The sequence below is a fragment of the Aethalodelphis obliquidens genome, unplaced genomic scaffold, assembly GCF_003676395.1.
Source record: "Aethalodelphis obliquidens isolate GAN/ISIS:26980383/991018 unplaced genomic scaffold, ASM367639v1 scaffold8, whole genome shotgun sequence".
NCBI lineage: Eukaryota > Metazoa > Chordata > Mammalia > Artiodactyla > Delphinidae > Aethalodelphis > Aethalodelphis obliquidens.
Genome location: NW_020837952.1, coordinates 54,292,015 through 54,297,723, shown reverse-complemented (window position 1 = coordinate 54,297,723; position 5,709 = coordinate 54,292,015).

Here is a 5,709-nt window from a genome sequence, read left to right as displayed (position 1 = left end):
CTGTTGGAATGAATGAGGGAGTGAATGAGGGAACGGCTGGTATCTAGGCCCCTTTCCCTGCCTCTACTGGGCTCCAGGCCAGGGAGCAGAGGCCCGGCCAAGCCCTCCTTGGTTGTCCCAGGTGGATGAGGGCAGCCTCTCTAACATCCTTTTCTGTTCCTTCCTGGGTCTCTAACCTGGGCTGCAAGGTCCCGCTGCTGGCCTGGCTGGGTCACAGAACTGAAGGTTGTTGGGTAAAGACCCTGAGCCGTCGTGGTCGTGGCGTAGCCTGCTGTTGACAGACGGGGATGCCGGGAAGGGGCCTGTGGGGCAGGGCTGGGGTTAGAGCGCCCGCTGGGCTGCTCCTCGGGCTTGGCCCTGCAGCGCCCAGCCTGGCTGTGTATTTATAGTCTCTGCTGATCTATATTAACACCAGGGCCTGCCCAGGCCTTTGCAGCCTCTGGATCTGAGGATGGCTTTGAACCAGCACAGCCCCGGGGCTCACGCTGGGCCTGGAGTTTTTTCGCCAGCCTGGGCCTGGGCTCTGGCCACCCTTTGGTGGGTTCTGTGTCTTTGGGGTTTGTTATTCCTCGCTTCCGTCCTCTGCAGGGAGACTGTGAGTACAGCATGGGCTCAAGCACTTGGGCTATGTGACCTCGGGGTCCGAGCCTCAGTCTCCTCATCTGTAGAATGTGCCATAATTCCCACGCAACTTGGTGTCTCAGGCACTGAGCCCTCAATGCTTGTGAGCTGGAGTCACTGTTTACCCTCCTCACGTCTCTTCTGGTCCTCATCACAAGCTGTCCTCAGAGCTCCTAGGGACTGGAGTGTCATCTCCATTGGACAGATGAGGCCACCGAGGCCCTAGGGGCGGTGTGACTTGCCAGGGCCACACTGCCTGTTGGGGCAGGATTTCGGACTCATCTAAGTCCGAATGTTCCAGCTTCCCAGACCCCTTATCCTTTCCAGAGCCCCTCAGGGTCCTTGGGGCAGGCCGCCTCCTCACCCCACCAGCTTGGTTCCCACCCCTGTCGCCACGGGAACGGCTCCACTAACTCTATGCTTCTCTTACAGAGCAGAGACGACTGGCCGCCCTGAGCGCAATTCAATTCAACAGACATTTACTGAGTGCCTACTATGCGCCAGGCCTTAGGCTAGGCACTGGGGTGGGGGCACAGAGAGGAAGACGGAGTCCCATCCTCAGGTAGCTCCAGGCTGGGGGGCGTGGAGAAGACAGGCAAGGGCTAAGCAATGACAGCTCAGCTCCAGGAGAGAAGCTGCCTGTAGGGCTGGAAGCAGCAGAGGTACCTAGGTTCAAGTACGTCCCTGGAGAGCTGGTGTCCCTCGCCTGTGCCTCAGTTTCCCCATCTGTAAAATGGGGGGAAGGGAGGTGGGGTGAGACAATCTCTAGGATCCTTCCAGGAGTCCATGGGGATGGAATCAGGGCACGGGGGCAGAGTAGAGAGGCCCACACTCTCCCTGTGGAAAGGAAATCTCTGAAGGCTTCTTGGAGGAGGAGGCATGAGGTCTGGGCTTCAGGGGCTGGGGAAGGTGGAAATGGTACCCCAGGCTCAGGAAGAGCATGAGCAAAGGCCCAGGGGACATGCAGAGGGGTGTCTCTGCAACTCCATAGGTTGTGACGGGGTGTCGTGGGGTATGAGTTTAGAGAGGGAGGGAGGGGCCCAAGGGCTGCATGTCGGGGTGTGAGCTCTGTTCTGTGAGCTGTTGAGGATGGAGAGTGAGGAACAGTGGTCCTGCTTTGTGCCACCCCCTTCACCTCCCCTCTCTCCTGGGTACACTTGACCATCACGTTCCCGTAGAACATGTGGCCATGGTGGTGCCCGTACCTTCCTAGACATGTTACACATTAGTCCCCATGGCAACCCCGTAAAGTGGGCATTCCTGGGCCCAGTTCACAGATGAGGACACCGAGGCTGAGAGGGAAGCTTTTGCCTGTTATGATCTGACTCCCAGCTCCCCCATGCTTCTTCCACTAGCTGTCACTGTTGGGAGGGGGGCGGGTCTCTGTCCTGTGTTACACCTGCCATGCTAGGAACCCCCAAGCTCTGAGGAGTACCTGCCAAGGGGAACACAGTTTGGAGGTGAGGGTGGGCAAACCCTCAGATGTTGTTAGCAGGACCGGCTTCTTCCAAGGCCTGAGCTTCTGCCCCTGCGGCCACCCTCTGAGATGCGGGTGAGGCGGGGCTCCTTCCCACTTTACAGATGAGCAGACTGAGGCCCTGGGGGTCCAAGGTCGAGGCAGTGACAGCCTGGGCAGGGAGCACCATTTTCTTATCATCCAGCTGAGGCTGGAGGGAGGTTCAAATCCTCCGAGATCTGTGCCGAAGCTGACCCACACAGCCCTCCCCAGGCAGTGGAAAAGACTGGCATGGAATCACAGACCTGGGTTCAAATCCTGCTTTTGTCTCGCACAAACAGTGTGATCTTTGTGAGCAAGTCATTAATTACTCTGAGCCTCAGTTTCCTTGTCTATAAAGGGAGAGCGCAGGCCTCCTTCATTCAGTCATTAACAGACGTTCGTTTAGCACCTGCCGGGTTCCTGGTGCTGGGCTTTGATGGAGACTCAGACCCTTCCTTGGAGGACTCAGTTCAGGAGTAAGAGCAGCAGTTTTGGTTCGGTTGTGATGGAAGAAGCCCAGGGGACTGTGGGAACCCACAGGAGGGACCCCAAGCAGACCATTTAAACTGGTGAGGGCAGGCAGGAGGGCAGGAGAGGAAAGCAGGAACCAGCTCCGCAGGACCCCAGGGGCTGGGCTTCAGATGTCTGTTGGAAATTTCCCAGATCAGTAGGGAGCCAGGGAAGGCTTTTGAGCACGGGAAGATTGGAGGCCGGGAGCCCAGTGAGGATGCTGATTGAGAAACTCATTTGGGGTGAGGAAGGAGGCTGAGGCAGGGCAGGAGCAGTGGGAGGGTACAAAGGCCTTCCAGATGTGGGCAGCTGGGGCCGCTTCGAGCTGGCTCAGGGACCGGGCAGAGAAGCAGGGCTGGGGAGCATGTGGGCAGTGGGAGGCGAGTCCAGTTGTGGGGTTCAGGTGCCAGGGAGGGGTCCGAAAGGCAGCTGGCGGTCAGTACCAAGGGGATAACAGAGACCCTGAGAGGGATGGAGATGCTGGGGGGTGGGAGTGGGGAAGCAGGTTTGGGCAGAGCAGAGGACCGGAACCAGGACCTCAGAGAAGGTCACTGCAAAGTAGCCCAAGGGGGAGCAGCCTGGCAGGTAGGAGGAATCCCGAGGTATAGGGACTTAGGTCTGCCGGGAGATGACAGAAGTCACCTGTGTCGGGCACTTTGCCCAGTGCCAGGCTCACAGAGGGGCCCAGGAGGGTCAGTTCCCACCTGGCTTTCACTGGAAAGCAGAACTGTAGTCTGTCCCCTGCCATCCCGAGGAGGAGGCTCTGAGGAGGAAGGTGTTTGGGAAGGAGGGAAGGGAAAAAAACATTTGCGTGTGGAGCAAGGCTGAAGAGAGGGAGAGAGAAAGAGGGAGCAGGGGATGAAAAGAAATTACCATCCGCCGGGATCTTGTCATTCAACCCAATTTTCAAAGGACCACAGCTGTCGCACTGAGATAATCTGTTAATTATAACAGCCATTGTGCTTTGGCAATGGGAGAGAAACCGAGGCTGAGGAACAGGCCAAAGGCAGGGGTGGGAGCCTTTGGGGGGCAGGAACAGGCAGGAAGGCAGACACTGTCAGGGGCCAGGCCTCATCCCTTCCTTGCCACCACTGTTGCAGCAGTGGGTGACGGGGACCCGCTGTGTGCCGGGCACTGTGCCACGCCTGTGAGCCGGGCCACCATAACCATTCTAGAGGCAGCTAACTTTACTGAGCACTTACTATGTGCCATACCCTGCTCTGAAGCTTTCATTCTCCCACCCTCTGAGGTAGTGCCCTTCTAGTCCCATTTTACAGAAGCGGAGACTGAGACTCAGAGGAAAGAAATTGCCTGCCAGGGCCATGCTCTTCGTTCAGTGGCAGAGCCAGGATTTGAGTTGAATGTGGCCTGTCCTTCTAGGAGAACGCTAGGGAGGGCCGGTCCCCATGGGTTGGCCATGCGGGCTTGGTGGCCACATGTCCTGGGCTGTGGTCTCAGTGCAGCCGGCAGTCCATGGGGTAGCCCCCCCCCAACCCCGGGCATTTCCGGGGCTCCTTCTGCACGAACAGGGCTTCCTTGTTCTCTGATGCCACAGCTGCAGGCCCCTGCAAGCTCCCCCCCACCGCCATCCGCACCAGAGAAGCTAGTCTCAGGGCCAGAAGAGGGACCCCATACGACCGCCTGGTTTGGGGTTGTGATGGGCTGCGGCCCTGGGAGGGGTCTCAGCCTGGCCCTGGCTGGCTGGCTATGGGGCCCCGGGTGCTGGGGCCTGGGAGAGGCAGTGGGGAGGGTGGGCAGGAGTCCCAGATGAGCAGAGTGAGGGGATCCTGAGGTCTGTGGGGAGGGGCACGAGCAAGGGGCCATTCCAGAAGGCCAGGGAGCCCTTTGCCGCAGGCCGTCCTCCGGGGCGTGGCTTCAGCAGCCAAGGCCTTAGGCCTCCTGGTGTTCACAGCGGCCTTGGCTGGAACCTCAGCGCAGCCTGGCTGGCAGCGTTTTACGGAGTGGGAATCCTGTTTGGGAGCAAGTAAGCCTCAAACCCCAACAGGAGCCCCAAACTTGACCCGGCAACCCAAGCAGCATGGTTGGAGAGCCAGGGACCCCATAGGTTGACAGGCAGGTCTCGGAGGCTGTATGGGTGCTCTCCTGGTTTGGGGTCCCCACTCCAGTGGGCCTGCTTGGAGGCAAGCAGGGTTGTGGATGGGCCAGGGCAGCTAAAAGTCCTGTAGAACTGGTGTCACAGAGGCCAAGACTCAGTAGACTTTTAGGATCAAGGGATTTGTAGAAACACTGTAGAACTCCTGCCTCCCAAATTCATAATTAGAGACCTCCCCCCGCCCAAAGAAAACGACCCGTGCCATTAGAGTGTCCCAGAGCCACAGAACCAGGGAGGCAGGTACTGTAGCACCCTCGGGTCCCAACCGGGAGTCTCATGGGATTCCCCCCACAGGTCCGGATTCTAATTGTCGCCACTCTGGGGTTCCCTCTGTTGCCCAGGGGTCAGTGGGAGCCTCAGCCAGAGAGGCGGGGAGGAGGATGGGTCCACCTAGGCCTGTGCCACCTGCTCTGTCTCTGCAGGGATGCAGAACCTGGGCAGCCAGTTCTTCCAGGTTTTTCAGTGGATTCCAGAAATGAGGATTTTAAAAATAAAATCTCCAGAGCTATCATCATTGGCAACTAATTAAAATTTTTTTAAAAAACGATTGTCCAGATGAAACAGGATCTCACAGCATCTCTTGACCCAGAGCCTGGTGCCATGGAGGGTCAAAACCACTATGTAGTAGTTGTGAGACCTCAGTTTCCTCCTCTGTAAAGTGGGAACAGCAGCATCGACTCGTGAGGTTGTGCAGAGGGTTCAGTGAGTTAACATGAGAAGTGCTCAGGCCTAGCCCGTGTCAGCCCATGACTCTGTTTTCACCTTGCCCCACGCTGCCCGTCCCTCCCCTGCCAGGCTGCCTCCGTGTGGGCTGCGCGCTTTGCCACCGGGAGCCCCCACGGCTCCCCGTGGGCTCCAGACACACCACTCTGCCTTGGGCCAGCCCTGAGGGTGTGGGAAGGCAGGGAAACGTTCACCCCTTGGGGCCCTGGAGAGGGAGCAGAGCCGGGAGGGAGGGCCTAGCCGG